The sequence below is a fragment of the Rhinopithecus roxellana genome, chromosome 9 (assembly GCF_007565055.1).
Source record: "Rhinopithecus roxellana isolate Shanxi Qingling chromosome 9, ASM756505v1, whole genome shotgun sequence".
NCBI lineage: Eukaryota > Metazoa > Chordata > Mammalia > Primates > Cercopithecidae > Rhinopithecus > Rhinopithecus roxellana.
The window spans coordinates 14,468,647-14,495,186 of record NC_044557.1 but is presented as its reverse complement, the minus strand read 5'-3'; positions in this window follow the sequence as shown (position 1 = coordinate 14,495,186).

Genomic DNA, 26,540 nt, shown 5'->3' with positions numbered 1-26,540 from the left:
TTATTAGATAAATGATTAAGGACTGGGTATTAGTCCATTTTCATGCTGCTGATAAAGATGTACCTGGGGCTGGCAGGAAAAAGAGGCATAATTGGACCTAAGTTCCACATGGCTGAGGAGGTCTCAGAATCATGACAGGAGGTGAAAAGCACTTCTTAACGTGGTGGTAGCAAGAGAAAATGAGGAAGATGCAAAAGCAGCAACCCCTGATAAAATCATCACCTCTTATGAGACTTATTCACTGCCACAAAAACATTCTGGGGAAAATTGCCCCCCAATTCAAACTATCTCCCACTGGGTCCCTCCCACAGCACATGGAGATTATGGGAGTACAATTCAAGATGAGATTTTGGAGGAGACACAGAGACAAAATACATCAGACTGTAACTTTTTTCTTCCAGCTGTTAAAAATTTTTGTGTTTTCTTTACTTATGTCTTCATGTTTTCTGACGGGATATGTGTTGTCCTTTGAATTGTTTTTGCAAAAAGAAAAAATTCTCACTGATTTCAAGATTTTTCTTTGGCTTCTATCTTCCTTGGTCTTTTTTTTTTTTTGGAAGAATTCGTGCATATCGTTACCACTTACTACTCCTCAATTATATGTGCACACCTAACTGAAAGGGAGGCTAGAAAATGCCATCCAATTCTGTGATCAGCAAGAAGTTAGTCTTGCTGGATATCCAGCCAGCCTTTCTACACTATGGAGCAGTAAATTATGATCCTTGTTTCTCTTCCATACCTAACTTGCAAATCTTCAATCTTTAATCTATAAAGTCATTAATTTTCTTTTTTTCATGGGATGGGGCTTCTCATGATGCTACAAAATAATCATGTTTTGACTAAGCAGTGCTTCTAAAACCTGTTGACCACCAACCTCAGCCACCCATTGTGGATTCACTTAATTCATGTGAAGTTCAAATTGCTGTTCTTAATTACAGAGCAGCCTTCCACGCAGTCATCCAGAGATCAGTGGTGTTAATGCAGATAACCAGTTTTGTTGAGAAAATGAATGTAAAGGAGTGTGGAGATGCCAATTTTTGGTCAGAGTGGGGTCTACATGCCTATGAAGCACCCTGCATAAACATTAGCCCACGTCATAAACACAAGAGACAAAGCAGAGGGACATTGGCAGAAGTGAACAGGGAAGCAAGAACTAAAAGGAAGATAAATGAGTATCACATTTTCCAAAATAAGTATACATTGCTAAATATTTCTGAAAGAGGAAAGAAAGCATATTTGAAAACATTTCTAGAAGAAAAGCTGTTGACTGAAAAGGAAAAGGACAATACCATGATTGAAAAAGGTAAGATATAATTATCATTTTTCATGTAAAACTCTTCTTTACATATGTGAACCAGCAGCAGGCCAACTTTAATTGGAAATGATTCAGTTGAATAGATCATTTATATAAGAAGGTTAGGGCTAATGAAGCCAGTGTGATTTTAACCATTTGTTACTAAGTGTCCCAAAAAGCCAGTTCTGAGAGGTAAGAGCTTCAAGTAAATGTATCCAGTTACTCTTAACTGAAAATGTAACAGTTTAAACTCTGAATAAGTATAAGTTACTTGTTTTCAGGTTTTTGTTAAATGACTGATTAGTGATTTGTTCATTCTAGTTCTCTATTACAGTATTGGACAGTTTTGACATTTTGATCTACAATTCATATTTTTTTCTTATAGATGAAACATCTTTCTTTTTTCAAGTGGGCATTTTTGTACGTTGTGCTTAGTTTAGCATAGCAATCATAGCAAAGTGGGTGTAGGCATGAGACTGAATCACGTCTTCGATATACCACTGTCAGCACATACACCTGAACAGTGGGATACCAAAGATGTGATTCAATCTCAGGAGTGAACACAATAAAAATTCTTACAAGTGCCATTATTTTACAAATAGATGCACACAATTTAAAGCTTATCAAGTAAAAGCAGTATTTATTTGATTAAAATTTATATTGCTAAGTATTAATAATGAAAAAATTCAAAGTAATACTTTATATGTATAAAATATATAAAGAGCTAATATATTATGTATAATATATAAATGTGAAAATGAATATAAGTATTTTTTCTATTTTGTTTTTATGTGAAAATCCTATGTGAGTTTTCAAACCAAGTAACACTTTCATGAAATGTAAATACATTTTGTATAGTTTTTCAGTGAGCTGCTCTTGATATCATGCCAGTTAATTAAGAAGTCTAAAATAACTGTAACAATATTAAGAAAATTGCCATGCATTTAATCAGGTTTGACACTTTCATTATAGGTAAGAAGTTGCTTTTAAAGTAATGCTAAGATCTTTTGCAGCCAAATGAATGAATACATTATAAGTTGAATAACTCAAGTCAGTTCCCAGAGAAAAGAAATTTAGGAATGCTGTATTTTGAGAATGAAAGTCAAATCTGGCAAATTCTGAGTGTGTGCATTGCTGATGTGAGCCTAAAAGTGATATCTTTTATTCTCCTGGGTCCTACTTTTCATCTGGTATAAGCTTGGGAGCAATGTGTTCTCCAGTTTTAGAAGTTTATGTCCTCTGTGGTCTTGTTTCTGTTTCTGAATATACGATTAAGGAAAAACTCATATGTGTTCTTATGAGTCTCCCAAAAGGTCTATAACATGTTATCACTGTAATTTGTTGTCAACATTGATTAATTTTAATAATTCAAGCACCTCACAGTTTCTTATGGTTCAAATCCTAACTTCGTTATCACCATTAATTATTTTAGTCATCTGCTAACTGACAAAGTAGTCAAATATTCTATGTTCCAAAGACACTCTGCATAACACATAAGAAATAACGTATTATTTAATCTACTAATTAATTATACTATTTACTGCCTGAATTATAAAATATATTATGTAATAGAAAAAAGAGAAGAAAAACACAGTATCTTGATAGACACAGAAAATCATTTGACAAAATCCAATACTCTTTAATAATAAAAAGTCAACAAATTAGAAATGAAAGCTAAGTGTCATTAAAGTCATATGTGATAATCCCATAGCTAACTTTATACTTAATGGTGAGAGACTTAATTCTTCCTCTCCAAGATCAGGAAGAAGATAAGGAAGTCCACTCTTATCACTTCTATTCAGCATTGTAATGGACAGCTTAGTGAAAGTAATTAGACAAGAAAATGAAATAAAAGGTCTCCAGATTCAGAAGAAAGAAAAGTATCTGTTTTCAGATAGTATGATCTTATATATAGAAAATTCTAAGGAATACACACAAACATATGCAAACTATTTGAATTCATTAATAAGTTTAACAAGGTTGCAGGATACAAGATCAATATGCAAAAATTAATTGTATTTATATACACTAGCAATGCACTATAGGAAAATAAAATTAAGGAAATACTTCCTTTTACAATAGCAACAAATTGAATAAAATACTTAAAATAAGTGTAACTAAATGGCAAGATTTTTGCGCAAAAACTAAAAAGTTATTGAATTATGTTAAAGATTATTTAAGCAAGTAAAAACACGTCTCATGTTTATAGATTAGAAAAATTAAGATTATTAAAATGCCCTCCTCAAACTAATCTACAGATGAAACACAACTGCTCTCAATAGCTCAGCTGCTTTTTTTCTAGAAATTGACAATCTGATCCTAAAATCAACTTAGAAATTCAAAGGCTGTTGAACACCAAAATCAATCTTGAAAAACTGACACTCCCACTTCTTGATTTTAAAATTTAATGCACATCTAGAATAATCAAGACAGTGTACTGGCATAAAGAAAGGATGAAAGATAATAGAGAATCCAGAAATAAACTATTCTGTTTATTTTAAATTCATTTTCAGCCAAAATAATTCAATGGGGAAAGAAAAGTAATTTAAATAAATGATTCTGAGATAATATTAATATGAAAATAAATGAAGTTGAATGCTTATATCATATACAAAAGTATTTTTAAAATATTGATAAATCTAAATGTAAGAGCGATTAAATGTAAGAGCCCTTAAAAGTAAACATATTAGTAAATCTTTATGACCATTGCTTAGTCAGTCATTTCTTAGATTTGACACAAAAAACACTCACAACAAAATAAAAGCCGGTAAACTGTACTAAATCAGAATCTTGAATGTCATAATATACATGAAACCATCAAAAGAAGTGAAAAAAAAAACAGAATAGGAGAAATATTTACAAGTTTGTATCTGGTAAGTTTACAACACAGAATGTACAAATCATTTGTATAACTCAGTGATGAAAAGATAATCCAGTTTAAAATGGGCAGTGGATTTGATAGACATCTCTCCATAGAATATATACAAATGGACAATAAGATACTGAACATTACTTGACTTTGGATAAACAGAAATAAAACTTACAATATAGTATCACTTCACAGTCATTAGGATAGGTGTATTAAACATGATAGACGATAGAGAGAGAGAGGGAAAGAGAGAGAGAGAGAGAGATAGAGAGAGAGAGAGAGAGAGAAAGAAAAAGAAATTAGAATCTTCATACATTGCTGGCCAGACTAATAAAATCATGAAGCCACTTTTGTACTATACTTTTGGGGTTCCACAAAATATTGAACATTAGATACCATATGATTCAGCAATTCCACTTTTTGGTATCTATGCGAAAATACTTTAAAAACACTAATACACACACATACACACACAATTTACACAAATATTTTAGCGATATTATCTACAATACCCAAAAGTTGGAAACAACCCAAATGACCATGAATAAATGAATGGCTGAAGAAAATATTAGATATACTTACTAGAATATTATATGTCAATACAAAGGAATATAACACTGAAACATGCTACAAGGATGAATCAGGAAATCATTATGCTAAGTGAAATAATCTTAGATATTTTACATAATGCCTAGATATTTTAGGAAAGGACTGGAAGGATAACATCTCAAAATACTAAAGGAACATAGAAATGAATTTATTTAAACAAACAAGTGGCCTTTGAGGAGTTGAGGAAAATAGAAAAAACACATTGGAGACTAAGAAAATATCTCTCTGATTTTGAGAGAGGAAAAGGATTGATAAAAAACATTATTGTCTGTTGATAGTGATCAAAAATCCTGAATAAATGTCAGTGGTGCTGGGGGGAAATGATGAATTCAGGTAAAGAAATGCTCAGGATGTGTTTGTGGAGCATCTAGGTGTAGATGCACATTATGCTGCTGACTATGGGTTTCTGGGGTGCAGGCAAAGGCATTTGCTTGGGCATTTGATTGGAAATTGTCCTCATGTGTATAATATCTGAAGAAGTATGAAATCATCCTCATATGAACGGGATCTGATGCTATAGTAGTAGGGAAGGCCCCAGATAAATCAAGCAAAAAACACATGAGGGCTGAAGAGAGAAACCTGAAAAAAAGTCTACTTTAAGGATATAGGCAAAAACGAAGATACAAAGGAGTTTGGGCATGGTAGTCATAGAGGCAGGAGGAGTAACAAGCAATGTCACAGAGTTCTAGAGATGTCCAGGAGAAAAGAGCATTCCAGGAAGAAGTGATCCAGAGTCAAAGTGGGCCAGGCATGGGGGTTCGTGTCTGTAATTCCAACATTTTGGGAGGCCAACATGGGAGGTTCACTTGAGCCCCAGAGTTCGAGACCAACCTGGGCAACATGGCACAACCTCATCTCTACAAAAATTACAAAATTAGCCAAGCATGGTGACACATAGCCATAGTCCCAGCTACTGGAGAGGCTGAGGTGGGAGGATCACTTGACCCAGGAGGCAGAGGTTACAGGGAGCTATGATCACAACTGCACTCCAGCTTGGATAACAGTGCCAGAACCTGTCTCAAAAAAAAAAAAAAAAAAAAAAAAAAAAAAAGAGAGAGTCAAAGGGCCACACATACAAGAGAGTACATAACTTAAGAACTGAATGTTGATTTGAACAAATGGAATTATTTTCCTATGGCTACAGTAAATGAGACTGTGCATAGAGGTTTGCAGTGAGAAATGTAGGGCCGCAAGTGTATGCAACACTGCTTTTAAATTTGGAGTCTGAGGAACACTGTGGGTGGGAGCATCCTGCAACTTTGACAGTGGGTTCAAGAGGTCCAAGCTAGTTTAACAAAAATTGAATGTTATTATTTGCGTTTTTTACATTCATTCTCCGCCAAGTGCACGGGAGAGTTTTCTCGAGTCTCCATAGAGCATGTTGATGTTATTGTAGTGACGGCTAATGGAATGTGTGCTTGGGTATTCTCATATTTCCTTGAATTTTGTAAGATAGTTTTTTAAACAAATACATCAATATTTGGAAGATCTGCATAAATTAGGATACAGCATTTTCTCAATGACAGTATATTTCAAACTCATGCATTGGTAAAAGAGCCATTTATAACTCATGATATCCCAAAGAATTGAAATGAAGCAGGGTAGGAAATGTTCTTCAATTATGAATTAAGTCTACACTTAAACTTTGAGAAACTACAACTTTTCAAGTTTAGTGTAGTGTCAATGAAAAAAAATCAACAATTATCCAAATTGGTTATTAAAATACTCTTCTTCTCTCAACCGTATATCAGTGTAGGCCTTATTTTCGCTGCTCCGGCCAGAACAACATCCTGCAAAAGGTTGGTTGTGGAAGCACACATCAGAATCTAGTTGTCTAGTTGTATACTAGTAAGCCTGACATGATAGAAATTTGCAAGAATGTTAAACAGTGCCACTCTCTACTAATCTTTGGAGGAATCATTATGGTTTATTTCAAAAATACCTTATGCATGCTAACATGTAAATTACTTATTATTGTCATTACACCTTTTTAATTTTTTGAAAAACTTTAGTTTTAATTCAAAATATAGTGAATATCAACCCCTGTAATTCATGTACATAAAGTCTTTTGGTGTATTAATTCTAATGTGTGTAAAGGTGTCACAAGAGCAAAAGGTGTAAGAACCACTGATTTAGACCACCTACACTTTCAAGAGTTTAGTAATGAAAATGGAAGAGAAAATCAGAGTGATAACAGGTAGGGATAACTGGTAGTGATGCAAGATTTTTCACTCCTTAGCTTAGCTAGGTTCAGGTTCCTGTCTCATGATCAGGAAAAATTAGGTGTGTGGACACCAGAGTGAGTGGTGTGGAATTTTTTAAGCAAAAGGAAAGCTCTCAGCAAAGAGAGGAGTCCTGAAAGCAGATTGTTGGTTGCCCCTCACAGTTGAATACAAGGGCATATGTAAATGTAAGCTGATGAGGTTGGGTTCCCTATTTGTATGAGGAATGAATTCTTGGTGGCTCCCCCCACTTTCCCCAGTGTGCATGCAGGCCCTTAGTTCTCTGCAGGCATGTTTAGGCAAGCCCCCTTTGCAAGTGCCTTATCTGCACAAAACAGCTGATGTAAGCACTTTTGGGGCAGGTTGGAGGTTCTCCGGAGACCCTTCCCTTACTGTCTGCCTAAAGCAAGCTGGCTAACTCCTTCAGTAGGGATATAAACTTCTTCAAAAGAATATTTATTTTTGTCATTAAAGGTAGGACAGCTTAATTATACTTGAATACCCATGGGATGGAGCAAGTAGAGAAGAAGCAGCTAAAAATATAATAAGAGAGGAAGAAAACAATACATGACACTTCAAGCTCCTCTAAAATTTTATTATCCTGGGCATACCTGGCATCCACAGCCTCATGTGGTTTCTCAAATCATGTTACAGTGAAAGGAACCAGAATTCTAACTCAGGTTGGCTGGGAAAAATGCAAGAGTCCAGGGCACCTTGTGGCAACAGAAAAATAAGGAAACACTCATAAAAGGATGGGATGTTAGATACAAGAACCAGCCTGATAGTACTCCCAGTGGCCAAACCTGGAACAATTTGGACCATAACATAAATAACGGTAATACTGGATTAAAACCCACAGAGTACATACATATTCAGGAGTCCATACTGATTTAAATAAGTGATTGAATAAATAAATAAATAATTGAGGGAAAAGGGACATTTTTCCTTTTAATGAGCATTCTATTTAATAAACGTGAAGAATGAGAGAAATTAAAATCACCATCTCTGGCAGAGTCTCAGAATATCTGCCCCCAAAATATGATTAATTACAGAGTGAAAATATTTACTGTACAGTTGAAGAGCTCAGCAGACGCTTCCTTGTCTATGTCAGCAAGGGTGCATTGTTGGTATTGTGAATTATGACTCTGATGTGGTGATCATGTACATCATCTGCTGGTGATATTCTTCCTAGTAATGTTGAACCTGAATTTAGTCATGAGAAAATAGTAGACAAACCTATATTGAGGGACATTGTATGAACTAATTAAACACGACTATTTAGAAGTGTCAGTCATGGAAAACAACATGGTGAGCAGACTGCCCCTCTCCCACGTGCATGCCCTAAGCCCTGGACCCAGCAGATGTGAACTTACTTGGCAACGGGGACTTGGCAGATGTGAAGTTGTGAGGTTGCCAGCCTTACAGTGGAGAGGTTTTTCTGGATTCGCGAGCTATAACCAGTTTAGTCACATGGATGTTTAAAAGGTTAGAGCTTTGTGCACCTGTTAGAAAGCTGCTGCAAGTACAGGACGTAATGTTGGAGAGACTCCAAGTGTGAGGAGGATTTGATGCACTGTTGATGACTGAGATGAGAGGCTATGTGCCAGGACCAGAGAGAGACCACCAAGAGTTTAGGAGACCACCCTGACTCACAGCCAGCAGGGAAACTGGCCTCAGTCCTACAACCACAAAGAATAAAATTCCAGAAACCACCTAAATGAGCTTGAGGCTGACTCTTCCCAGAACCTTTCAGTAAGAGCTGAGCTTGATTTTCACTGGTAAAACCCAAGCAGAAGAATCAGTGGAGTCAACTGACCTACAGAACTGTAGGAAGATAAATTTGTGTTTTTAAGGTGTTAAGTTTATTAAAAGTTCTAATAGCCATAACAGAATATAAATGCAGACCAGGGAAGACTGAAGAACTGTCACAGAATGGGAGAGACTGAGGAGACTTGACGACCACATGCAAGGTAGGGTCCTACACCAGAAAAGAGTATCAGTGGGGAGAATAGCAGAATCCAGACAAAGTCTGTAGTTTAGCTGATAGTGTTATACCAACAGTGAGTTCTTAGTTTTGACAAATACATCATGGTTATAAAAAATGTTAACAATAAAGAAAGCTGTGAAGCATTCACAAGCATTCTCTGCACTAGTTTCAACATTTCTGTAAGTCTAAAATTGTTTAAAAGTAAAATGCTAAAAAAGTCTATTATTCCAAGTTTTAGCTTTCCTGAAAACATACATGACCCCTGAGACCCTTCCCACTTCTGAACTCCTTATATTTTCATTCTTAGACTCTACATTCATTGAAATAACTTATTACATAAAGCACTTTAAGATGAATAGTGCAGAGATTCTCATACAATTTCTCCTCTTAGTGAAATGATGTTACTGTTTTCATAAAAACCTTTTGAAAAAAAGGTGTATTAGTTTGAAGGCTGCTCCTAGTACCCTCCTCCTGGTATACCCAGTCTTGCTCATAATTCAGGCTTCTACACAAATGGTTTTTATTCACATGTCAGATGGAGTCATTTGAGTAACAGATTTAAAATATCTGCACCTCTTTAAAGGGAGTTATGGATAAGAGTAGTAGATCTATTACATGTTTGTATAGTTTTTTATGACAAATAAAGGTAAATATTAGAACATTTTAAACAGTTAACCACAGATTGGGATCTCTCATTTGCAAGGCTTTCAATACCATATTTTTTTATTTCAGAAGATCTGCTAAGATTTGCTTACATTAATCAGTTAATATTTATTTAATATCATTTATTCAATGACTAATAGTTAACCCAACTTTTAAAAAGATCAAAGAGTATCACAGTACAAAGTTACTGATTACTTGAAGACGAAACATCTAAATCAGTAAAATATCTATGTTGTGTAGTCGTTTTTAGGATTTTGATGGTTCTACCTTCCATGTTGTAAATTCTAATTCAAGTGTTGATCTGCTTATTTAAGGAGTAGTATCCAGCTGATCCTTGCCAGCCCATGGCTGAGGTCAGGTGACAACAGAGCACAGAGACTGGGCTAGGGGAATGTGAGGGTCCCAGGCACACAGGCAGGACTGCATCCAGGTACAGTCTTTAACCAGCACAGAACTGTTGAGCACCAAGGATCTGAAGGCAATGATAATATAGTCACTTTCTTTCAATGCTTTATAGCCCAGGGAGGAGACCTACAAGTGAGCAAATGATTACATTACAACGCGACAAGTGTTGTGATAAGGATTTAATTAAGGCACTATGGCGGCACAGTGGGGACAGATGCCATCAGAGAAGTATCCGGAAAGAAGAGGAATCTGGATTGTATCAAAGGATGAACATGGGCCATCCACGCAGAAAGGGAAAGAAGCATGTCCCAAGCATGCCTGAATAGGGAGAGCTGGGCCGCAGCCTCACTCTTGCTTGCCAAGAATCTTGCTTGCCATGGCAACAGCACACGCTCAGGCTAAGCACAGAATGTGTGAAAACAGTCCTCCCTGCGGCCAGGTGCACCCCTGGAGTCATCCGGTCCCTGGAACTTTGGCCGTTCACTCACTTACATTTGATACAAACATAAACAAGTTATAGAAATCAAGTTATATGAGGGACAATATAGATCAATGCATCTATTTCATGTGTCAGATGCAAGGAAAGATCAGTGGATTCATAGATATTGACTCATCCTACACCCACACCGATGCATCCCGTGGAATTCCCAAATAAATAGGCTGGGCCTGTGAAAGTGAAAGTAGATACCTATTCCTAAGAAGGTGAGGCAGACGTCCTAGATTGGGAGGCAGGTGGGAAAAAGATGCTTGGCAATGCGGCAGTTGTACCAGGCAGACAATTGCCTCCAAATAAAAGGTTTCTGGAGTTCAGGAGTTCAGGAGGAGTTCATTATCTACTGCTTTGGGGTGTTTTGTATCTACACAAAGTGATAAACTGAGTGGCTGAGTCATACAGCGAAAGGTCCAGTAGTGTTATCATAACCCGAGAGCAGGAGTGCTCAGGTACAGCAAAGAAGCCTCAGACACTGGGGCACAGGCCCCTGACTCTGCACCTGTCCTGTGCTGTGCGCATAGGCTCCCCTCCCACCACCCCTGTGCCCTGCTGGTGCCCAGCAGCAAAGCACTGCTGTGGAAAACCCCCAAAGAGCTGGGCACAGTGGCCCATGCCTGTAATGACAACGCTTTGTGAGACTGAGAAGGCTGGATCACCTGAGGTCAGGCGTTCGAGACCAGCCTGGCCAACATGGTGAAACCTAGTCTTTAACAAAAATACAAAACTTAGCCAGGCATGGTGGCAGATGCCTTTAATCCTAGTTACTCGGGAGGCTTAGGCAGGAGAATCGCTTGAACCCGGGAGGTGAAGGTTGCAGTGAGCAGAGATCACGCTAGCCTGGGCAACGAGCAAAACTTCATCAAAGGAGGGGAGAGGTGGGGAGGGAAGGGAAGGGAACACCCCCACACTAGGAGAACCTAGGGAAATGCAGAAAGGAATCTGGGTTCAAATCCAGCCTAGCTGCTAGTAGAGAACATGAAAGCAAGTAATACCAAGATTTGTGATTACTCCGTGTAATCTGTGCTCATGTATCAGTGAATTTTGGGTTTTGCTAAGCATATTTAAAATCTGAATTACACTTGAAATATTGTAATAAACCTTTTTGTAAAGTATAAAGACTAAGTCCTCCAAAACTTATCCTAATTTCATGCTTCTGAATTTTAAATGAATGGAATTTACAATAGTCAGATCAGTGAATAATTTGTCAATTCTATGATTTAAACGAAACATTAGCAAAGGAGGGGAATATTTAAATATTTCAAAGTCAGTACATCTCACACGTTTTATTCAAGGTGCCCTTATTTAACAATTTTAAATCTGAATTCTTAAGCAAACAAAAACCAAAGGAGTGTTCACCAAAGTTTGGGTAACACCTTTTTGTTTGCCTAGTATGTGAAAAGCCTTGTGCCAGGCAATGTGGTTGATTAAAATGTGATAATCATAAGTACAGTCTCAAGGGCTTGAGAATATAATGAGGGAGATAAAATAATACTTATACTAAATCATGATTAAATAAGATATTTCTTGGCATGAGTATTGTAAGGAGGGAGAAAATGTTCATATTTGTCACCACAGAGTCATATAGCAGTGATGAAAAGAGAGTTTACAGGAGGCTTCAGAGACGTGGCATGTAAGGTGAGCATTGATCTATGGGTAGAACTGGGGAAGGAGGAAGAGGAAAGGCGTTCCAGAAAGGGAGAAGAGTTTGAAAACACATAGTGAGTTCCACAAATGTTGAGTAGCCCAACATGGCTAGAATATAAGATTAATAGAGAAATGAAAGAGGAGATAAAATGGGAAGGTGGAAAAGGTCACATATTAGAAGAATGAACATCACCTTATGAAACAAAACTTACATTGGAAAGAATAAATCAGACCAGAAACATCGGACACTAGTAGCAAGTTCTGTGTTCATCCACCGTTTTCCTCCAGCAATTCACTATGAAGATATACAGTTGGAAGACAGGAATGCACAGACAGCAGGTTTTGGGAAAACACTAACACTAGATTTTGTAATTGGACAAATATAAATTAAGGGTAAACAAATAAGAAATAATATGCCTGAAGGCCCATATGTGTATTTATGTGAATAGGCCTATGTACCCTTATGTGGATAGGCCTATGCACCCATAACCTCTTACCCTCCACATGTGATCCAAATTACTCCTGCCTCACTGTAACTGGTACTCCAGGGATGGGCAGTAACACAGTTCAATGGGAGTCTTTTTCTGAATCGATCTGAGTGTTTAAAGAGAAATAACCTCTTTTCAATAAAGTGGACTTCTAGTGTGTGAATGTGGGCCCTCAATACTCACTTTCTCCACCAAATTATAGTTCTGCATTATTTACTGAATACAGCTAAGAGGCAATCAGCTTATATCTTTCTTCCTCACACCCCTGCCTCACACCTCTCCAACATTTCTGAGACACTGGGATAAGTTGGATTGAATCCAGGCCACCCTTGAAATGTTCCATTTTTTAATCATTACTTTCAGTTTTGATATTTATATTTGCATCCGAGAGTTCTAAGTAGTAGAAAGCAGCATTTTTTCACTCCAAATTTGTTTCCAGTCATTCGAAAATCTAAATTATTATCTGTATTGTGAAATAAATAAAAATAAACAGGAGCTTTGTTTTGGCCATGTTTTTATTTGCTAGTGTTGCTGCTTGCTTATATTTAGGGATGGATGATGATGTTCAAGTAACTTATTCATCAAAGCGATTTGATAGACCATTCAGAAATGCATAATAAAACATAAGAAAAATAAAAGGACATAAATAAATTATTATAGAAAAATTTGATGGTGGGTATTGATATGAAATCGGGGGCAAAGTTAGTGCAGAGGAATGTGAATACACAAAAAACTTGAATCATTTGCTAAAAATTTATCTCTAGCTTTGTGACACTCAAAACATGAATAAAGCAAAACCGTATATTATAGTTCTAAACATTATATACAACAGTAATAACAACTTGTGAACTACTGTAAGTCTCTCTGAAGTTACATATGCACACATTTACTTGTCCTAATCTGTTTTATTTATTATTATTCAAAATGAAATTAGAGAATCTACTCTTTTGAATTTGACAGCTGGTTTCATTCAATGGAATATAACCTATGAGTTATTAAAGAAGTAAATATTCCCCATTTTGAAAGGAAATTTCTAACAAAGCGATATAACCAAAGAGTAAATTGTGATTTCAAGTTGGCAAGACATGAAGATGTTTTTTAAAAACATCAAATATAATTTATTCATCCCAGGAGTAACTGACTAAAGCAGCAAATGCTAAAAAAGGTATTTTGTTTGTTTGTTTATGTGTCATTTATTTGTTTTTAAAAAGCAGGTTAGGGTAATGGGTGAAGGTCAGGCAGAAATGTAACAAGGAATAAAGTAATCAGATTAGGTATAATAATGCATAGTACAAAATGGACAAATAGTTTTTAATTAAAGCAGTATTACAATTCAATTTATTTAAAATACTTAAAATTGACTTTATTAAATTTTTTATAACAGTAATAACAATAGTAACAGTTGGCATTTAGTGGATTTTTGCTCTGTTTTATAAACTTTTTTGCATAAAAAGGCCATGGATGAATACTCTAGGACGTCTGGTTAATTCATGAGGAAAAGGAGGCTGAGAGTCTCACACCTAACAAAGGATAGAATGGCAGGTCGCACATAGGTGAGTCAGACTCCGGAGCCCCCTCTTCCCCGCCTCCTACACTGACTCTGAAAACTTGGATGGCTCATTCTCTCTGAGGCATGGAGCACTTTTAAATAAGAAAAAAAAAAAAAAAAATAGACCATTTTATCATTGTAATTAAGGTTTACAAATCAAATTCAATTTTATATACTATGGCACAATTCCAAGGTTGCTGTGTCATCTGCTAACCAGCACTATCATGTAATTACAGCTGCCCTTGCAGAAACAGCTCTTGGGAAGCAAGTCCTACAATCCTTGATTTAATTTCAATTTCTATTATGCTGTTATCATAATTTTAAATGAAAATACAAAAATAGCATATGATGAAATTTGCTCACATAAAACTACTCTTGATTAAATGCCCATGTGAAAATTATGGATAGAACTGAAGGTAAAATATGCACATCATGTTTTTAAGAAGGACTCAATAGGAAATATTACATCAACCTATATTGCTCTGAATGAGGGTTATTAAGCATCAGAAATAGTCCCCATTTGAGGTGGGAGAGAAGATATATTTCATCTGACATGATGCTGTGGTTTAAATACAGATTTAACTAAACAATGTAGCATATGTATTTTTTCTTTCAGTTGTTATATTCTTCCAGGCATCCTTATTTGTCCTTATGTGCTTCAGTATACAATTTATGCATGAAGATATGAAGGAAGAATTGTCTATGCTTAGAACTTCCTATTTTGGGGAAGACTTTTATTTCTTCTCTTCCTGTGGTAGGCAGAATTCCAGGATTGTACCTGAAATTCCTGCCTGTTGTATGCACTCCCTGTATCATTCCTTCCCCTCCAGTGTGAGCAGGACTGGGAAGATGATAGGAAGTCACTCTCATGGTTACATCACTGATATGGTTTGTCTGTGTTCCCCGCTTAAGCTCACCTTGAATTGAATTGTAGTTCCCATAATCCACACTGTGTCCTGGGGGGAACCTTTTGGGAAGTAATTGAATCATAGGGGTTGTTACCTCTATGCTGTTCTTGTGATAGTTAATGAGTTCTCATGAGATCTGATGGTTTTATAAGGGGCTTTTTCCCCTTTGCTTGGCACTTCTCTCTCCTGCTGCTATGTGAAGAAAGACTTGTTTGATTCCCCTTCCACCATGATTGTATGTTCCCTGAAGCTTGCCCATGCAGAACTGTGAGTCAATTAAACTTCTTTATTTTTTTTAATTTTTTTATTTTTTTATTTTTTTATTTTTTTGTTTTTATTTTTTTATTTTTTATTTTTTTTTGGAGACGGAGTCTCACTCTGTGGCCCAGGCTGGAGTGCAGTGGCGTGATCTCGGCTCACTGCAAGCTCCGCCACTGGGGTTCACGCCATTCTCCTGCCTCAGCCTCCTGAGTGGCTGAGACTACAGGCGCCTGCTACCATGCCTGGCTAATTTTTTTTTTTTTTTTTTTTTTTTTCTAATTTTCAGTAGAGACGGGGTTTCACCATGTTAGCCAGGATGGTCTCCATCTCCTGACCTCGTGATCCGCCCACCTCGGCTTCCCAAAGTGCTGGGATTACAGGCATGAGCTACCATGCCTGGCCTAAACTTCTTTATTTTATAAATTATCCAGTCTAGGATATTTCTTCATAGCAGCATGAGAACAGACTAATACAGTGATTTGGTACTTCAGAGAGTGGGGTACTGCTATAAAGATAACCGAACATGTGTAAGTAACTTTGGAACTGGGTAACAGGCAGAGATTGAAACAGTTTGGAGGGCTTAGAAGAAGACAGGAAAATATAGGAAAGTTTGGAACTTCCTAGAGACTTGGAGGGCTCAGAAGACAAGAAGATGTGTGGAAGTTTGTAATTTCCTAGAGACTTGTTGAATGGCTTTGACCAACATGCTGATAGTGATATGGACAACGAAGTCCAGGCTGAGGTGGTCTCCGACAGAGATTGGAACTTGTTGGGAAATGGAGTAAATGTCACTCTTGCTATGCTTTAGCAAAGAGACTGGCAGCATTTTGCCCCTGCCCTAGAGATCTGTGGAACTTTGAAATTGAGAGAGATGATTTAGGGTATCTGGTGGAAGAAATTTCTAAGCAGCAAAGTATTGAAGAGGAAGCAGGGCATAAAAGTTTGGAAAATTTGCACCCTGACAATGCAATAGAAGAGAAAAACTGAATTCAAGCCCACTGCAGAAATTTGCATAAGTAACAAGGAGCCAAATGTTAATCATCAAAACAATGAAGAAAATGCTTCCAGGGCATGTCAGAGAACCTGCACAGCAGCCTCTCCTATCACAGCCCTGAAGGTCTAGGAGGGAAATATGGTTTACTGGGCCTGGCCCAGGGCCCCCCTGCCCTATGCAGCCTCAGGACATGGTTCCCTGAGTCCCAGGTGCTTCAACTCCAGCTGTGGCTAAAAGGGACCAGGGTACAGCTTGGGCCATTGCTTCAGAGGGTACAAGCCCCCAGCTTTGGCAGCTGCCATGTGGTACTGGTCCTGCGGCTACACAGAAGACAAGAAGTGAGGTTTGCCTACTGCCTCCATTTTAGAGGATGTATGGAAACCCCTGGACTTCCAGGCAGAGGTATTCTGCAGGGGCAGAGCCCTCATGTAGAACCTCTGCTAGGGCAGTGCTGAAGGAAAATGTGGGTCGCAGCCCCATCACCCCACAAAGTCCTCACTGGGGCACTGCCTAGTGGAGCTGTGAGAAGACAGCCACGGTCCTCCAGACCCCAGAATGGTAGATACATTGACAGCTTGCACTGTGCACCTGGAAATGCCACAGGCACTCAATGCTAGCCTCTGAAAGCAGCCAGGAGAGGTCTGTATCCTGCAAAGCCACGGGGGTGGAACTGCCCAAGGCTGTGAGAACCCACCTCTTGCATCAGTGTCATCTGGCTGTAAGACAAGGAGTTATGGAGATCATTTTGGAACTTTAAGGTTTAATGACCACCCTATTGGATTTAAAACTTGCATGGGGCAGCACCTTCGCTGTGGCCAATTTCTCCCACTTGGAATGGGTGTATTTACCCAAGGTCTGCACCCCCATTGTATGCTGGAACTAACTTGTGTTTGATTTTACCAGCTCATAGGAGGAAGGGACTTGCCTTGTCTCAGATGAGACTTTGGACTTGGACTTTTGAATTAATGCTGGAGTGAGTTAAGATCTTGGGGACTGTTAAGGAGGCATGTTTTGAAATGTGAGGACATAGAATTTGGGAGGGGCCAGGGGCAGAATCATATAGTTTCACTGTGTTGCCATCCAAATCTCATCTTGAATTGTAGTTCCCATAATCTCCACTTGTTGTGGGAGGGACCTGGTGGGAGGTGATTGAATCATAGGGGCAGTTACTCCCATGCTGTTCTTGTGATAGTGAGTTCTGATGAGATCTGATGGTTTTATAAGGGACATTATCCCTTTGCTCTGCACTTCTCTCTCCTGCCACCATGTGAAGAAGGACATGTTTGCTTCCTCTTCCACCATTATTGTAAGTTTCCTGAGGCCTCCCCAGCTGTGGGAAGTCAATTAAACCTCTTTCCTTTATAAATTATCCAGTCTCAGGTATTTCTTCATAGGGGCATAAGAATAGACTAATACGGTCACTTATTAGTTGACTTTGAGGTAGTCAAAAGGGACATTATCCAGGTGAGGCTGATCCAATCAGGTGAGTCCTTCTGAGATATTGAGCCCTCCCTAGAGCCAGAGACATGGTGTGTGAGGGAGTGACAGAGCGGTATCTGGTCCTGATGGAAGTTCCTGCCTGACAGCTAACAAGACCCTGGGACCTCTGCCCTACACACACAAGGACATCAATTCTGGCAGCAACCCGAGGGATCTTGGAAGTGAACCTTTCCCTAGTCGAGGCTTCAGAAGAGAACACAGCCACCTGATATGTTGATTTCAACCTTGTGAGGCCCTGAGCAGAGCTCCCACCCCAGACCCCTCACCCACAGGAGCTGTGAGAGGGTAAATGCATGTTCTTTTAAGGGGCTAAGTGTGTGGTCATTTGTTATCCAGCAACAGAAAATGAATGTGATTCCATCCAAGTATTGCCTTCCTGACTTTATGGTACTCCTGATAATCTCATGCTCACAACTATGTTTTCCTTCTTAGGAAAAATGTAGACATTCATGAGCTGTATAGAGACATTCATGACTCTATAAGTCATCGAGCTCTGTTCTCATTTCTTGGATAAACACTGGCCACTTTGTCTTTCTATTATTTCTTGGTGGGAGACCAGCTTCCTTCAGCCTGTCTCTACAGCTGATTCATTTCTCAGGAGAAATTCTCTTTGGCTGGTTGTACTGTTTTACAGCTTTCTATTGGAACCAATCCTATTATTTTCAATCACCCAACCTAGACTTGAGTTCACATGCTTGTATGCATAGATCCAAGGTTTTCACAATGTTTGTGGCTAGCATTTCTATACTTTACTACAATTCTACAGAGGCTTGTGCAAAAACGCTTATCTCTGGGCCAGGTGCAGTGGCTCATACCTGTAATTCTAGCACTCTGGGAGACAGAGATGAGAGGATAACTTGAAGCCAGGAGTTGAAGACCAGCCTGGGCAACAAAGAAAGACCCCCATCTCTACAGAAAAGTTTTAAAAATTACCCAGGTGTAGTGGCACACCTCTACTCCCAGCTATTCATGAGGCTGAGGCAGGAGGATCACTTGGGCCCAGGAGGGCGCTGCTGCAGGGAGCTATACTGTCACCACCACTGCATTCCAGCAGTCTGGGTGACAGGAGTGAGACCCTGTCAAAAAAACAAAAAAAAAAAACAAAAAAAAAAACAAACAAAAAAAAAAAACAAAAAAAAAGAAAGAAAGAAGAAACAAAGAGAAAGAAGGAAAGAAAAGAAAAAAGAATAAGAACAGAAAGCTTATCAGTGAATCAAAATTAGTAGCTACTAATTTCTGGAGTGCAAGTTTTATTCTTCATGGGAACCCTTTGAAGTGGGTGTGAGTGTTCTCACTTTATACAAGATGAAACCATAAGCAAGAGAGAGAAAGCTACTTGTTCAACAATACTCAAATAGGGAAAGGGGGAGTGTCCACTGGTTTCTAGATCTGGCTGATTCCAATATCCCTGTCTGTTCAATTTTCTAAATTGGCAGCATAGGTAAGGGTAAGAATGGAATGATAATTACATAATTTACCATCTAAAAAGGAAAAGAGCCTTTCATATTTTCAGGAATCTAAAGATTTTTTTTTTTTTTTTTTTTTTTTTTTTTTAGATTGAGCCTTACATTGTTTAAAAGTCTGAAACCACAAAATATTTAAAATAAATATTTAGACTTTGGACAATGAATGCAGTTGTTAACTCCATTAAATATGGGGACTAAAAGCTGTTTTATATACCGAAGTTTTTTTTTGTCCTCATGCTCCTGAAACATATTATCACGAAAGATCAGACTGAAAAAAAAGGCTGTGGACTCACAAAAGTGCCATCCACATAAAAGTTTCCCAAAATGCCCTTCAATATACTTGTCCTTGCATTCTTGCATTCAACTAACATCTAGTTCACACCTACTTTATTCCATGTACTCCTCCAAGTATTTGGTAGATATTAAAAATAGTCATTGAATATAATGGACGTTCAAAACATCCAACACAGAGATGTTTGTTTTTCTCTGTTTTCTAAGTTTACACTTTAGTTTTTGTCCTTGTGGTTGTTCCAAAGATTATTATGGTTTTAGTAATAATATAACAAGTTCATATTATTTGCAACCAGAGTTTTGATTTCCTCAGATGTATCCATCTGTGACCTATCTTCCCTTATTTAAAAAAAAAAAAAAAAAAAAAAAAGGTTTCCAACAAAATAGACACAGGACTAGATATTGTGATAACCAATGATATGTTTTCTCATTGTTTAATTTACATTTAGTCCCCTTAGCTTGAAATACATAAGTCCTAATACCTAGGTGTGTCAATGTCCTTATCGTCCTCTCAGTGGCTGCCTGCAAACAGATAGGGTGGAGTTCTTGTTTTCAAGTCCTAAGTCAGTGTGTTCCTGACCAGGTCACATCCAGCATTTCCCATTTTTAGGTGCATTCCTAAAGATTATTTGAACTAGATGACAAGTACAATAAGGACTACAATGATCATAATTACAGTGACAAAATTACACACTGTGTTTTTGTGTAATCTATGGTAATCAGTGTTACATATACTTGGAATTATTATTAAAATAGTGTGAAAATATGAGATCCCTGTCCCTTCCATCTCAAAGGCTATTTTAACACTAAGTATATGTATTAGTCTGTTTTCATGTGACTGAAAAAGACATACCCAAGATTGGGAAGCAAAAGAGGTTTAATTGGACTTACAGTTCTACATGGTTAGGGAGGTCCCAGAATCACAGTGGGAGGCGAAAGCCACATCTTACATGGTGGCGGCAAGGAAGAAAATGAGGAAGATGCAAAAGTAGAAACCCTTGACAAATCCATCAGATGTGATGGTACTTACTTGCTACCACGATCACAGTATGGGGGAAACTGCCTACATGATTCAAATTATCTCCCATCAGGTCCCTCTGACAACATGTGGCAACTACGCGAGTACAATTCAAGATGATATTTGGGTGGGGACACAGAGCCAAACCATATCAGTATACTATTTATTATTATTTTTTATTTTAAAAATAAATATGGCAGGTCATGGTGGCTCACGCCTATAATCCCAGCACTTTGGGAGGCTGAGGTGGGCAGATCACGAGGTCAGGAGATCAAGACCACCTGGCTAGCACGGTAAAACCCCGTCTCTACTAAAAGTACAAAAAATTAGCCAGGCGTGGTGGCAGGCTTCTGTAGTCCCAGCTACTCAGGAGGCTGAGGCAGGAGAATGGTGTGAACCCGGGAGGTGGAGCTTGCAGTAAGCCGAGATCCCACCACTGCACTCCAGCTTGGGTGACAGAGCGAAACTCCATCTCAAAATAAAATACAATAAAGTAAAATAAAATAAAAAAATTTAAACATTTGAGTCTTCAACTGGAATGGCCTCTCAACCTTAAATGCTCTCATGGTATTACACAAATATTGACAATAAAATTTCTGAAATCTAACGACTCTAATATTTGCTACTTCATCAGAATATTTTGTTTGGGGGAAAAGTGTTTTTGAGTACTTATCATGTCCTAGGCCTATGTAAGTATCTTTCTATGTATTATCAATCTAATTTAATTTACCACTCACAACAGGACTATGAGTTGGGTATTTTATCAGCATTATTTTGTATTTTGTTGCCAAACTAGGCAATTGCTCATATTCTGTGCTTTGTACACAGCAGTTCCAGGAATTGATTAACTGATGTTTGACACTTAGGTAAAGATTTTCTTTTTCCCCCTCACTTATCTGACTGTATCAAAGAGTGGGTCATTTATGTTAGGTTAAGATGTGTGGATCTGGTGACACCAATGTTATGTGTAACACCATTCATTAAGGTTAATTTGAACATTGATCATCTGCTTCTAATTCAAAGTCTCTTCACTACATCATTGCTACCCTTAGCAGAAGAAATTATTAGGTCCAGGCTTGTGAATGTCACATGGAAATACACGGTAATTTGCTATAAATGTACAGCAAATGTATGTTTTGTTATATACTTCATGTTATGTCATGTCACTCTTTTGGTTGTGAGCATTGGCCTAACCTGGCAGCAACACACACATCGTTCTTCACATGTGCTTGCTTGGGTTGTGACAGTGCCTGCCTTTGTTGTCATTCAAAACACGCTGGATTATTGAAAATAATCAAACTAATAGGTATACTCTTACTAGATCACAGAAGCTAGTATCTCAGACTTGAATCTGTGTTCTTTTAGCTTTGGTTGTAACTTATCTGTGAGAAAATGGAGTGAAAGAATATAAAGTGAAAACATGTTTTTCTCCATATTTTCTCAGTACAGATATTGTTATTCTAATCAGATTTTGTAAAGTCTGCTTAACAAACAACTGGCAGCCTCAATTTTAGAAAATCATTGTCATACCAAATTTGAAGTTTTGATTTTCTCTTGAAGCCAAAAATTTATATTGGAGTATCAGAAATTGCTGAGAAGCTTTAGGAGGATTTCATTTTTGTCTGAGTAACCAGCTAAATTACTGATTAAGTGAGAATTGGAATAAAATATAATTGGAATATTATCAGGAAAGTGACACAAAACAGAACAAAAGACAACAAAAGAACAAGTTTACGAATTCTGCAGGCTTCATTATCGTGTCTGCTCAATTTGACTTAATATGTCTTACTACTGACATGGTGATAATACCTTAGCTCCGGTTAAAATTAATCCCAATGAATATCAAGTGCAAGGACAAGGGAAGCATCATATATAAGAGCATAAGCCTATTTACAAGGATTGCAGATACTGAGCCAAATTCTCAAGTCCAAAGGTTCAAATGCCATCTTGTGCCATTTGCTGAAGAATCACAAATTCAAAAGAGAATTTTAAAACATGAGCTAGGCAGGTGAATAACCAGGCAACTGCCCAGAAAACAGAATGCTAATTGTAATTAAGCATGCTCATAGCTTCGATTAAGTGGCCCTCTACCTGGCTTTCAAACCTCCAGAGTCCTCCAACACTGTGTTGAGTCCCCAGCTTCAATTTTTCTGAACAAGCCTTAAATTACAGAGCTTTCCTGCTGAAACATCTTCAGGGGCCACACCCTGCACCGAAGTTTTCTATCAAATATATTCTATTTTCACATTCTTGTATTTGGGCCCTTCAAATTACATGTTCTTGCCATGCCCTCCATTACAGAGCATGCATAATAGACAAATTGGAAACTAGCTGTTACCAAAGGAGAGGAGAGCTCCAGAGGTGCAACTTCCTGGTGTTAATGTAAAAACTCCGTCACCAGACGAGCCCCCTTCCTAATACCTATGGTTCAAAATCCACCACGTCCTGGAATACCCACCTAAAATTCTCTTTCCGTCAAGTGTTAAACTTTTCTAGCTTTGCTCACCAACGGTGATGGCTCCCGCCGCTCCAGCCTCACTTCCCTTCAGGTGTGCACTCTGCACCTGAGTCCTTGTGGAGTGCTCGTGGTGCACTTGCCTCATGTCCCCTAATGGATTAGAAGCTGCTCAAAGGCTGCAACTGTGTCTTAGTCATCTTCGTGTCCCTCAAGAGTCCACCACTGTGCTGTACACATAGTAGGGCATCAGATACCTGTGAGAAAAAAAGTACATTGATTCCCTGTAACAATTTCTGCAATTCCTGATAATAAGCATTTTCACAGGATAGATATTTTCTATTCATTAAAGAAAAATACAATTTGGTTAGGCAGAAAGGCATCTCAGGAAGGGCCGTGGCTGCAATATTGTGCACAGCAGAGGAATAATCACCCCCGTTGGAAGACCTCTATAAAAACAGAGAATGTGTTCCTGGTGTGGCAGCTATTTATTTTTCTCCTATGTAGTATATTTTGAAAAATGCAGTACTAATCAGAAGCAGGCCACTCTGTTTCAGTTTTTGCCACTCTCCTGATTCCCTGTGCTTCCCTCTCCCCTCCCTCTGATAAGTTGTGTGAAAGGGCAGCCAGGGCCATAGTCAGATGCTGCAAAAGTGCGTTAATTATGCTGGCACAACAGCTGGACATCAGCAGTGATATAGTTCTGATAGCTACTGGAGACACATACCAGTGACATTCAGGGGAAACCACTTTGTTCTGACAGACAGTGTTCATTGAAATATCAGATAAATAAGTCCCTATGCAATCAACATAATTTATTGGCATTTACAAAGTATATAACATACAATTACTCGTAAAGTTAATCAGGACATTAATCATTTCATACTGATAGTATTTATAATAACGCCTACTAACTTTGATATATTTACTGAGCAATTCAAAGCATGGTACAAAAACCCTTTTTATTTTCTATGGAAGTGTACATTGTTGCTCTTACTATAAATAGGATACATGTATATAGCACCATCCACTACCCTTCCATTAGCTTAGTGAAAAAGACAGACTGTTACTGTTACATACAAAATTATTATGTATGCATTATATTTATCAGTTAGAGAGCACCACTTAAAATGTATTTGTTGCCTTGACATTATCAGTGCATTGCCAAATGTATTACATGAACAAAAATAAACTGGTACATGGCCACAAAGTATAAATGACAAAGAGGGCTTCACTTCAGAGGCTGGTCTGCATGGTAGAGCAGCTCGGGGGGAAGGCAAATAAAGGCCAGAGAAAAGAGACAGGCTGGCAGAAGAGACGTCTCGGGGCTCAGGATCTGAAGGCCTCAGATTCTGCTGACCTCTGGATGACAGGCTGACAAAGAGGGGGTGAAAAACACCATTCTTGTCTGAAAAGATTCCTGCCTTTACATATTATTCCTTTTCTATGTGAAGAAGGGCAACTTTCTATTATAGCTCAGTTTTATGGCATTTTTTCTTTATGTTCCCCAATTTTGTTTACTCCTCTTTAATTTTCCCAAGGAGAAAAATGGTTTTCTTTCTTTTTTTTTTTTTTTTTTTTTTTTTTTTTTTTTTTTTTTTTTTTAATGGTGACTGCTATTGTGAATGGTTAAACTCTAAACACACACTGAGCATATATTTGGACGTTAGTTACACGCCTTCAATTCCCAAAGAACATTGTAGCAGAGTTGTAAGTCGACTTTTCAGTATTGCTCCAGTAGAGTAGAAGTTTTTGTTTAATAAAGTTAGTCATAAGTTTAAATTAAAATATAAATAGGAAGTGCCATAAACATCATCTTCACACTGTAAAATTTCCAAATGAGTAAGCAGAAGATAATAAACGCATATATTTCTGTCCTATGAAGGCCGATATATTATTTCCCTTGAGCTTAGGCCAATGTCATTCACAGTGCTGAGAGAATTAAATGTGGACTTCAATACTCCAGGCTCCAATGTCGAGATGTTTCAGGAAAAGAAGAGTAGATACCTCCCTATCTATCGAATAATATCAATGGAGGCAATTAAACTAATATATACATCCAGAATGCTAATGTATTATTTAACTTTAGCAATGAGTACTCTCCTTGATATATGAAATGAAGCACCTGCTAAGCTTGATGAGAATGTTATCTTCCCATAGTCAAGCACTACGAGAAGACAACCATTGCTAATTGTGTCTCTGTAAGGAAAATGTATCAAACTTAAGCTTTTGAAGTCCACAGATCAGTTTGCAACACAGCAAAGACAAATTAGATGTTTGTTTTGCTTTGTAAAAATGAATATTATAGTTATTGAGGTCATAATTTTAAAAACACATGTCTTTAACCTTTTAGGTTCAGCTTATAAATTCTTTTATTCCAAATATGAATCTAGCAATTTTTAACAATTGCAATAATTGAGGTCTTTATTTATAAGCTTAGTTATCATTTTAACTGCATTTGTAAAATGTATTTGATTTTATCTTTAACTGTACACATTTCTGCCTGATAACATTTTCTTAGTTTTTTCACAAGTTTTACAATTTAATGAACTAATATCCTTGTATTTAGTAAAAGTCTATATTCTAAATTTGTTAAAGTCTGATTTCTTTTTCTAGTAGGCTATTTTTCTTAACATGTTCAAGAACACAAAGTACAAAATTTTCACAGATTTCTAAATGCTTGCATATTAACACCATGACTTACAGTGTCTTGAACATTCTATTTAATATTCTAAATCTTCCTGAGACACAGTGGACTGCTAACTTCATGGTTCATTGGGCTCATGAATCAGCAATTCTGGCTGAGTTGGGATCTGGAGCTGAAGCTGTCCAGGACAAACACTCTTACCACTCGGGCTGTGACATTAAAGTCTTCACTAGAGTCAACCTTCATAAGCTTCTTAGGATGTGACTGGACCTGACTTGCCACTGAACTCCTGTCTTTCATGGCTACCTGCAAACACACAACATATTGTACCACTACCACATTTGATTGGATTTTGTAACTCTTTGTTTCTTAAGTTACATAATACATTGTCTTAACATACTTAAATATATTTCTAATGCTAAAGCCATTGGAACCTGACAGAATCATTTGTAGGACTCCATGACATGTATGAATAATGAAATGATATGCTGCTGAATTTGGTATCTCTTATGACTTTATATGACCTTTTTATCACCACTTGGAATACCTACTGCCAAAAAAAAAAAAAAAATGCCACGAGACTGATTATTAAATCCTAAATGACCCTTGTAAGAAATATGAATCATATTGAAGAAATGTCATGCAGAATTCCTTTACCTTAGTATGCAGGTACATGGTCCCAAGCCTCTGTGGTCTCTCCATGGCCGGGCTAGTCCTACATTTTGGGACCACTTTTGCTCAGATTCCAGACACTGGTTTCTCCTGTTGCTGCCCCTC